We start from the raw sequence: 10,610 nt of genomic DNA, 5'->3' as shown, positions 1-10,610 counted from the left end.
GTTGGGTTTTCACAGTCTGAGAATCTAGAGATAAGACATAAATAACTATATATGGTTTACAAAGGGATGCATGATGGCTATTCAACTTCTTAAAGTTCTTTGTAAAATCAACGTCAGAAAAAAATTCAAGGACTTTTCAGAACACATACATAATATCTTATGTGCTTTTTTTTTAAAAAAAAAAGTAGTCCACTATTTATTGAATCAGAAAGCAGTATAGTCACCTAGGCAAGACATCTCCAAAGAATTTAATTTTTTTCTCTTTTCAGGTCAGACGGGTAATACGCTGACATTGTAACAAGGTTCAAGGGTGGCGCATCTCACACATGCGCGTGAACAACCAGTCATCATGTTCGTGAACTACAAAAGGATCACAAATCTCCACAGAATTTCAAGAGAAATGATGCAATCTTCATTCACTCACCTGTCATTTTTTCACTCAGAAAAGATTTGTTAAAGGCAGCTGCTATGTGCCTGGCACTGTTCCAAAAACTGGGAAACAAAAATATAAAAACAAGGTGCCTGCCCTCCGGAAGTTTCAAATATAAAATAATTGAATTCTTCTAAACGGTAATAATAAGTCAAGAGCAGCTAATTTCAGTCCTTAAGTTTGTAATTTGTTGTCTGGCAGGTTTGAATAAGACATAACTGCTAACAGGTTGATTTAGTTTGCTCAAGTTTATGTGTTTCTAGTTTTAAAAATATTTTAATGGATCTTGAACAGAGAATGTGAGAAACAAAATAGTTAATTGAAGAATCATGAGAATTACAGAAAGTTTAGAGAATAGCATGTTCTGCTAAGCATGTACATGTGAGCATATATCTATATACAACTAATTACTATATTTTACACAGACATATTCTTATTTAAACTCTAATCTTTCCTAATTCAGGATGGTGAACTAGTCTAGCTGCAGATGATTAACAAATGAGGCCGAATGCAGTGGCTCATTCCTGTAATCCCAGCACTTTGAGAGGCCGAGGTAGGCAGATCACCTAAGGTCAGGAGTTTGAGACCAGCCTGGCCAACATGGTGAAACCCCGTCTCTAATACAAATACCAAAAAACTTAGCCAGGCGTGGTGGTGCGCGCCTGTAATCCCACCTGCTCAGTAAGCTGAGGTGTGAGAATTGCTTGAACCCGGGAGGTAGAGGTTGCCGTGAAACGAAATCGTGCCATTGCACTCCAGCCTGGGCGACAGTCTCAAAAAAAAAAAAAAAAAAAAAAAAAAGCAACGTTTTGGACCTAATCCTGACTCTCTTCATTTGTTTCCTATTGCTTATAACAAAATATCTGGAAACTGGGTATTTTATGAAGAAAGAAATTTCTTACAGTTATATGGAACCTGAGAAGCCCAAGGTCAAGGAGGCATCACATGAGGAGAGGGCTGAGTGTGCTAGCTTAGATCTCTTCTTCCTCAAAGCCACCAGTTCCACTCCAACGATAACCCATTAATCCATTAACCTATTAATTGATTAATCTGTAAGTGGATTAATTCATTCATGAAGTCAGAGAACTCATGATCCAATCACCTCTTAAAGGCCCCACCTCTTACACTGCCACATCGGAGATTAAGTTTTAACATGAGTTTTGGAAGGAACATTCAAACCGTAGCACTGCCTTTCTTTTGTGTCACGTTGCTCTGAATCCCAGTAATTACTTTCACAGCAATAACATCACCAAATGCTTGCTGGTCTGCTCCTCAGATTTTTTTAAACATCCACTTTAGTCTAATTACTAACGTTTAAAGATTTCTATCTCAGCTGGGCGCAGTGGCTCACGCCTGTAATCCCAGCACTTTGGGAGGCCGAGGCAGGCGGATCACGAGGTCAGTAGATCGAGACCATTCTGGCTAACACGATGAACCCTGTCTGTACCTCAAAAATACAAAAAAATTAGCTGAGCGTGGTGGTGGGCGCCTGTAGTCCCAGCTACTTGGGAGGCTGAGGCAGGAGAATGTCATGAATCTGGGAGGCAGAGGTTGCAGTGAGCCGAGTTAGCGCTACTGCACTCCAGTCTGGGCAACAGAGCGAGACTCCGTCTCAAAAAAAAAAAAAAGATTTCCATCTCTATCACTTCTGCTGTGTTGCTGCAGTTGATCTTGCATCTTCCATTTATGTCTGTTGTTTGGAGATACTTACCACTATTTATCACCAAAGGTACAGCCTGGGAATCTATATTTTAATTTAAATTGTTTAAGTATGAGACAAGTAATAGAAATGTCATAGGAATGTCTTCTCATTGTAAAAAGTTCAAATGATATGCATAAAATGAATGCCTTCCTTAACTGTCTTTCCAATGCACATACTCCCAAGATATAATGATTGATACTAGTTAAGTATGAATCTTTTCAGATGCTTTCCTATGCTGTTACATACATATTTGCATATAGAGAAATGTTTTACCTTTTCTTTTATCAATATTTTGCACAAATAAGGATGTCTGTCACTTGATATGTACACTCCTCTAAGTACTTTACTCCTATTAATTCATTTAATTCTCATAATAACCCTATAAGGTAGACACTATTGTCATACAACCCTATTTTATAGATGAGGAAACTGAGGCAGAAAGAACATAGGTGACTTGCCCAAGTCACTCACCTAGTAGGTGGTAGGGCTGATCCCTGAGCATGTTCTCTGAATTCCTTCATCATACCAGTATCACATGGTATGCATTATTTACCAATTCACTTTTTTTACTTAAGTATATGACTTGGAGCCCATTTAAGCCGCGATATAAGCTCTTTCCTCCTTTTTTATGCTGTTGCACAGCATTCCAAACTCCAATGCATGGATATACCACCTTTTGTTTAACTGTCTTCTAAGTTTTGACACACAGACCATTTACTATTGACTGATAGCTTGCTGTCAATGACAGTCTTAGATGGGTGAGAAGTTTATGGGGGTTCATTTTACTATACTGTTTACTTAGTATATTTGAAATTTTCATAATAAACCTTTAAAAATATGGTCATGTAGGAATTATTGTAGAGTAAATACTGAGAAATGGAAATGCTGGGTTGAAGAGTATGTGCGTTTTGCAAAGTAATAGGAGCAGATTGCAATGTCTAAAATGGACTTCACTAATTTACATACTTACTAATAATATATAAGAGTACATATTTCCCTACAACATTTAAAACTATTAATCTTTTATACGTTTGGTAATATGAGCAAAAATGGTTTGATTTGCATTTTTCTGGTTCCTTGTCAAATTAAACAATTTTAGGCCAAGTGTAGTGGCTCACATCTGTAATCCCAGCACCTTGGGAGGCCGAGGTGGGTGGATCACTTGAGCTCAGGAATTCAAGACCAGCCTGAGCAACTTGGTGAAATCCTGTCTCTACAAAGAATACAAAAACTAGCCGGGCATGGTGGCTTGTGCCTATAGTCCCAGCTACACAGGAGGCTGAGGTGGGAGGATGGCTGAGCCCAGGAGGCAGAGGTTGCAGTGAACCAAGACTGTGCCACTGCACTCTGGCCTGGATGACAGAGTGAGACCCTATCTCAAAAACAAAAAATAAAAATAAAAAATAAACTATTTTATATGTGATTTTTAGCCACATGTATTCCTCTCCTCTAAAGAATGATTTCAAATATTTTGCTTCTTTTTCTGTGGAAATGCAAGAATCTGTGTTTTTATAAAATCTCTCCAGATGAAGCTAATAGTCAACCATATTTGGGAGCAGGGCTTTAAGGGATGGTCATCTTGGCTCTATGCCATAAAGTTGGGAACCTCCCTGCTCACATTGCCTTTCTGAGTCATAAAACACCTTAGTTAATGAAATTGGCAGCCATCCATTCAGAGTTACAGGAAATCCTGTTCCTTCACATTTCTCCAAGCTTCTGTGACTCTTGGCCCAGGCTGGAGTGCAATGGCGCGATCTGCTCACTGCAACCTCTGCCTCCCAGGTTCAAGCAATTCTCCTGCCTCAGTCTCCCAAGTAGCTAGGATTACAGGCGTGTGCCACCACACCCAGCTAATTTTTGTATTTTTAGTAGAGACGGGGTTTCACCATGTTAGCCAGGCTGGTCTGGAGCCCCTGACCTCAAGTGATCCGCCGGCCTTGGCCTCCCAAAGTGCAGGGATTACAGGCGTGAGCCACCGTGCTTGGCCCCTCAGTGGTCTTTTACCTCTCTTCTCAGCCCACTGAGATGCCCTAGTTATCTTGCACCCTTTCTTCCATCTTCTATTTCTTCCTGATACCGTCTTCTAAGTGGAAAAAAAAAAAAAAGAGATTTTGGGCAAAGTGTTCTGAGGAAATTTGTGTTCCTTAAAAGCAACAGACTTCCTCATGGTCTTCCTGAAAAAATCTTTCACCTTTTCCAAGTGTGTCGAGAGGGACAAATAGATCATGCTTAACATGCAGAAGATGTAGCTCACATTCGAACCAGTGCTGTCTCAGCAAAAAAGCACTTTTTTAGAACCTTAAATTCCTTTAATCATTTTAAACTCAATTCATTGGGGTCACCCAAGCATTCCAAAATTACTCATAGTGTTCTTCTCTTACAGCTAGCATTAGATTCAAAATGATAATTGTCATCCTTTTCAAGGTCCTTCTTTCCAGCATCTCATCTGACACTAGTTTCCTGAAATTATTTCTCCTCCTTTCCACCTAGCCAGAATGTAATAAACACATAGCTCTGCTGAGAACCTGAGCTTCTGCTAGAGTGAGCAAAATGCCACTGCGTGAAATTCTCTACGAAACTTTTTTTTTTTTTTGAGATGGAGTCTCGCTCTGTTGCCCAGGCTGGAGTGCAGTAGCGCGATCTTGCCTCACTGCAACCTCCGCCTCCTGGGTTCACACCATTCTCCTGCCTCAGCATCCCGAGTAGCTGGGATTACAGGTGTCCACCACCATGCCCGGCTAATTTTTAAAAATATTTCTGGCGGAGACAGGATTTTACCAAATCGGTCAGGCTGCTCTTGAACCCCTGACCTCAGGTGATCTACCTGCCTCCACTTCCCAAAGCACTAGGATTACAGGCATGAGTCACCGTGCCTGGCCTCTCTGAGAAACTTCTATGTGTAAAACACATAACCACAACAGAGGAAACAAAGGTAATTAAAACACATTTCGAATCCTCCACAAACTAGAATCTAATGGCGAGATAAAACAACTCCAAACAAGACTGGCTTTGTTATGTGTTGTAATAGAAGTACGAAAAGGCATGGGAATAGAATGGCTTGGGGCTTGGGAGGGAATATAGCTGAAGGAAGGCAGGTGTTTGAACGTGTTGACCACCAGAAGGAAGACTTGACTACTGTCATGATTCTTGTTTCTTTCTTAATTTTTCTTGTGTAAATAAATTGTTGGCTGGGTGTGGTGGCTCACGCCTGTAATCCCAACACTTTAGGAGGCAGAGGTGGGCGGATCACACGAGGCCAGGAGTTTGAGACCAGCTTGGCCGACATGGTAAAACGCCGTCTCTACTAATAATACAAAAATTAGGACAGCTGCCTTAACTCTTTCCTGCCCAATATTTACATATTCAGTAAAAAGTAAATCGGCCCCATACGTATTCATCTTCCACAACACTACCGGATCTTTATAGGAAAGAGAAAACAAAACAAAACAAAACAAAAACTGAGAAGCCTGTAGTTGTCTACATTTAACTATGATCAGAGTGAGGGGAAATGAAAGTGTTAGAACTAGACTCCTTCAGGGTCTAGTTTCTGCTTAGCCCTCCTACTTCAATGCTAACACCTTCCCACCCTCCTTCTGTCTGTAACACTACCAGATCTTCATAGAAAAGAGAAAAAAAACCCAATAAGTCTATAGTTGTCTGTACTTAACTGTGATCAGAGTGAGGGGAAATGGAAGCGTTGCAATTCTGGTTCTAGAGCATCTTTAATCATAATCTATAAAATTGCTAACGCAAATTGGTTTCTTTGGACCAAACAAATAACAGATGTCCACAGGCAAGCAGTCACTTCCCAATGCCTTTTATGTCACTCTGCCTTAGTTAAAAACAACAACCAAAAAAAGTGCTCATAAGAATGTCCTTCAACCAGAGCACTTTTAAAGTCATTTATATTTTTTGCCTTTGAAGCTTCCACTCATTGGCAGATAGGCAAACCAAGCACCAACTGCTTTGACATTCACCTCTGACTTCCATTTTTGTGCCCTACAATCTTTTCTCTATAAAGCTATTGATGTGATCTTTTAAAAAACCAAGTCAGACCCTATCATTTCCTTGAGTAAAATATTCGAATGGCTTCATATTGCATTTGGAATAAAATCAAACGTCTTACTATTATCTGTGAATCCCTTCAGAGTCTATTTTGTGCTTAGCCTTGCTACTTCAATTCTAACATCGTCCCCACCCTCCTTCTTTCTGTAACTTGAGCATTTTATATATATACGTGCCTCAGGACCTTTGCACAAGCTGTCCCCACTATCTAGAAGTTTCTGTCCCCAACTCTTCAAAGGGCTGGCTGCTGCTTTTCAATCAAGTAACAGATGAAATGTCGCCTCTTCAGGAGATCTTGCATGAGCACACAATCTAATGAAATTCCCCTCTTGTCCACAACTGTCAGTCTCTATTATTTTAATTTTCTTCATAGCATTTATAGCCAGTTATTATTACCTTTACTGTTTATTTGCTTATCTTATCTACTTTGTTTTTCTGATATTTCTCCAGTGCTTATAGTAATGCTTTGCACAAAAAAAGGAAACTCAAGATACAGTATTGAGGACAGGTTCAGCAGCTCACACCTGTAATCCCAGCACTTTGGGAGGCCGAGGCGAGTGGCTCACTTGAGGCCAGGAGTTTGAGACCAAGATGGGGAAACTCCATCACTAGTAAAAAATACAAAAATTAGCTGGGTATGGTGGTGCACACCTGTAATCCCAACTACTCAGGAGGCTGAGGCATGAGAATCACTTGAACTCAGGAGGCAGTGAGCTGAGATCGCACCACTGCACTCCAGCCTGGGCAACTGAGCGAGACTCTGTCTCAAAAAGAAAAGTAAAAGATATAGTGTTGAATGAAAGAATGAATGAATGGGTAGGTCTCCTTCCTTCCTTCAGGCACACTTTCAGGTAATTTCACCCAGTCCCATGGCTTTATGTCATCCATATGTAGACGACTCTCAGATTTTTCTCTTTCACCCAAAATAGCACCCTTGAACCTCCATATCCAGTTGCTTACGTGATATCAATTCTTGGAAGACTAACAAGCATCCCAAATTTAAGTAGGTCCAAAACATAACTCTTGGTTCTTTTGCCCTAAACTTTCCTCTAGCACTATCTGTATCTCAGTAAATACATCCTGTCAAAAGACAAAATTACAACAAATTTAATTTAAAGATATCAAATGGGCTTATTTTCAATTCTATCATAAGGCAACACTTTATTCAACATAAAGTAGAATAAGTGTTTCAATGAACTAAATGGAAAACGTTGCTTTTATAGACATAGAAGGACCAAAGAAAGCAGAAACCAAGAACCAAAAGCAAATTTTCGTCATTTCAAAGTTACTTCCCTTGTAAGGCAGGAACAGAACAGAGAAATAGAAAAATAACTTAGTGGTTAACATCAAGTTACTTCAAGTTATCTTTTGTGTAAGGATTAAAGACTGGTGAAACTTCATTATTATGCCAATTGAAACTGGTCTATTTGGAAAATCAGTCTATTTTCTCTCCTAATTTCTCAGAAGGACTGACAACAACTCAGTTTTGGTTTGGTGTGTCATAGAACCTCACCATGAGTGACTCCATTTTGATTTAGTCTGGTCTGTTGGGGTCTAGTGCAGGAGCTTAATCTAAAAGTATAGCCTTCTATAATTTTTATTTAACAACCTCCTCCATTTATACTTTTGCTGAAGTCTGAACATTAAGCCTTCCTTGATTCCTTTCTATCCTTCACCTCTCAATCCCAATCCTCTTAACATAACCTATTAATTCTACTTCCAAAATAGATTTCAAATAGTCCACTTTAGAACTGGAACAGAAACCATCACTTGCAAAGCCAACTCTTTCCTGACTCAAAACAAATAAATTGTACCAAATCACGATGTGCAAAACAAACTGTCTAAGCTTAATTCAGAGTCACATCTACCAAAACAAGTCCACAGTCATGGTAATTTTACATAGATTCACATGTTCTAAAGATAAGCCCACTGACTGTTGAAGCAATGCACCTACTTTACAGATTCCCTGCCAAACTGTCCTGTGACTAATTCCAGTACTTAAAACTCTAAGTATCCTTTCCTAATGCCCCTTTTTGAGACACCTCTCCCCTTTGCTCAGCAACTTTAATATATCCATCTCCTTTTCTTATAATGAACAGTTTACCTGGTGGTTTTGTATAGGGATTTCAACAATTTCTGTCTCTCCTCATGGCTACCATTCTAGTCGGCCTCTATCATCTCCCATCTGGATTTCCAGCAAAGTCTTCTAAACAATCTTTCTGCCTCTCTTGTTGAAATTGTCTTTGCAAAAATTATAACTGTGAATAGAAACTATCCCAGCAAAGAAAAGCCCAGGACCCGATGGCTTCACTGCTGAATTTCACCAAATACTTAAAGAGGAAATAATACCAATTCTATTCAAAGTATTTCAAAATAATAGAGGAGGAGGGAATATTTCCAAACTCATTCTAGTAGGGCAGCATTACCCTTACACAAAAATCAGACAAAGACACATCAAAAAAAGAAAACTATAGGCCAATATCTCTGATGAACAGATACAAAAACCCTCAACAAAATAGTGACGAATCAAGTTCAAGAACACATTAAAAAGATCATTCATCATGACCAAGTGAGATTTATCCCAGGGATGCAAGAATGGTTCAACATATGCCAATAAATCAGTGTGATACATCATATCAACAGAATAAAGGACAAAAATCATATGATCATTTCAATTGACACTGAAAAGCAAATTCAAAACCTTTCATGACAAAAAGTCTCAAAAAACTGGGGATAGAGAGAAGATACCTCAATACAATGAAAGCATAGACCCATGGCTAGTATCATACTGAATGAGGAAAAACTGAAAGCCCTTCCTCCAATATCTGGAACAAGGCAAGGATACCCACTTTCACTACTGTTATTCAATGTAGTACCAGAAATCTTTGTTTGTGTTATCGCTGTTGTTGTTGAGCCAGAGTCTTGCTCTTGTCACCCAGGCTGGAGTGCAATGGCACTGTCTATCTCGGCTCACTGCAACCTCTGCCACCCGGGTTCAAGCCTCTCCTGCCTCAGCCTCCTGAGTAGCTGGGATTACAGGCGCCCACCACCACACCCAGCTAATTTTTGTACTTTTAGTAGAGACGGTGTTTCACCATGTTGGCCAGGCTGGTCTCGAACTCCTGACCTCAGGTGATCCGCCTGCCTCAGCCTCCCAAAGTGCTGGGATTACAGGCATGAGCCACCATGCCCAGCCCCAGAAATATTTGCTAGAACAATAAGACAAAAGAAGGAAATAAAGGACAGCCAAATTGGGAAGGAAGAAGTCAAAGTATCCTTGTTTGCAGATATGATCTTATATCTGGAAAAACCTAAAGACTCCACAGGAAAACTATTAGAACTGATAAACAAATTCAGTAAAGTTGCAGGATTAAAAAAAAATCAGCATACAAAAATCAGTAGCATTTCTATGCTATCAGTAAATAATTTGAAAAAGTATCAAGAAAGTAACCCCATTTACAACAGTTACAGATAAAATACCTAGAAATAAACTTAACCAAAGAAATGAAAAATCTGTACAATGAAAAGCATATCCAGGCATGGTGGCTCATGTTTGTAATCCCAGCACTTTGGGATACCAAGGTGGGTGGATCACTTGAGGCCAGGAGTTTGACACCAGCCTAGCCAACATGGTCAAACTCCATCTCTACTAAAAATACAAAAATTAGTCAGGCATGGTGGTGCCCACCTATAATCCCAGCACTCAGGAGGCTGAGGCAGGAGAATTGCTTGAACCAGCAGAGGTTGCAATGAGCCAAGATGGCACCACTGCACTCCAGCCTAAGTGACAGAGTGAGACTCTGTCTCAAAACAAACAAACAAACCATAAAACGTTGATGCAAGAAATTGAAGAGGACACAAAGAAATGGAAAAACATTGCATGTTAATGTATTAAAAGAATTGATACTGTTAAAATGTCCATACTACTCAAAACAATCTATAGATTTAATGCAATCCCTATCAAAATACCAGGACCTTCTTCACAGAAATAGAAAAAACAATCCTAAAATATATATGGAACTATAGAAGACCCCAAATTGCCAAAGGTATCCTGAACAAAAAGAAGAAAACTGGAGGAATCACATTACCTGACTTTAAATTATACTACAAGCTATAATAACCAAAACAGCATGGTACTGGCATATATGCAGATACCAATGGAACAGAATAGATAACCCGGAAATAAATCTCTGTACATTTACAGCCAACTCATTTTCAAAAAAGAAACCAAGAACATACATTAAGGAAAGGACAATCTCTTCAATAAACGGTGCTGGGAAAACTGGATATCCAAATGCAGAAGAATGAATCCAGACCCCTATCTCCCACTATATACAAAAATCAAATCAAAATGGATTAATGACTTAAATCTAAGACCTGAAACTATGAAACTACTGAAGGAAAACATAGGGG

General features: G+C 39.4%; 1 non-coding gene across 1 annotated transcript; it reads right to left on the bottom strand.

Moving 5' to 3' along the window:
* Positions 1 to 268: 268 nt before the first annotated feature.
* Positions 269 to 372, bottom strand: LOC111527496. Its single transcript, XR_002726680.1, has one exon. It is a non-coding gene; the product is annotated as a small nucleolar RNA U13 (small nucleolar RNA).
* Between the last annotated feature and the right edge of the window lie 10,238 nt (positions 373 to 10,610).

The sequence above is a fragment of the Piliocolobus tephrosceles genome, chromosome 11, assembly GCF_002776525.5.
Source record: "Piliocolobus tephrosceles isolate RC106 chromosome 11, ASM277652v3, whole genome shotgun sequence".
NCBI classification, from domain to species: domain Eukaryota; kingdom Metazoa; phylum Chordata; class Mammalia; order Primates; family Cercopithecidae; genus Piliocolobus; species Piliocolobus tephrosceles.
The sequence above is the reverse complement of the archived record's forward strand: the minus strand, read 5'-3'. Positions and strand labels throughout refer to the sequence as shown.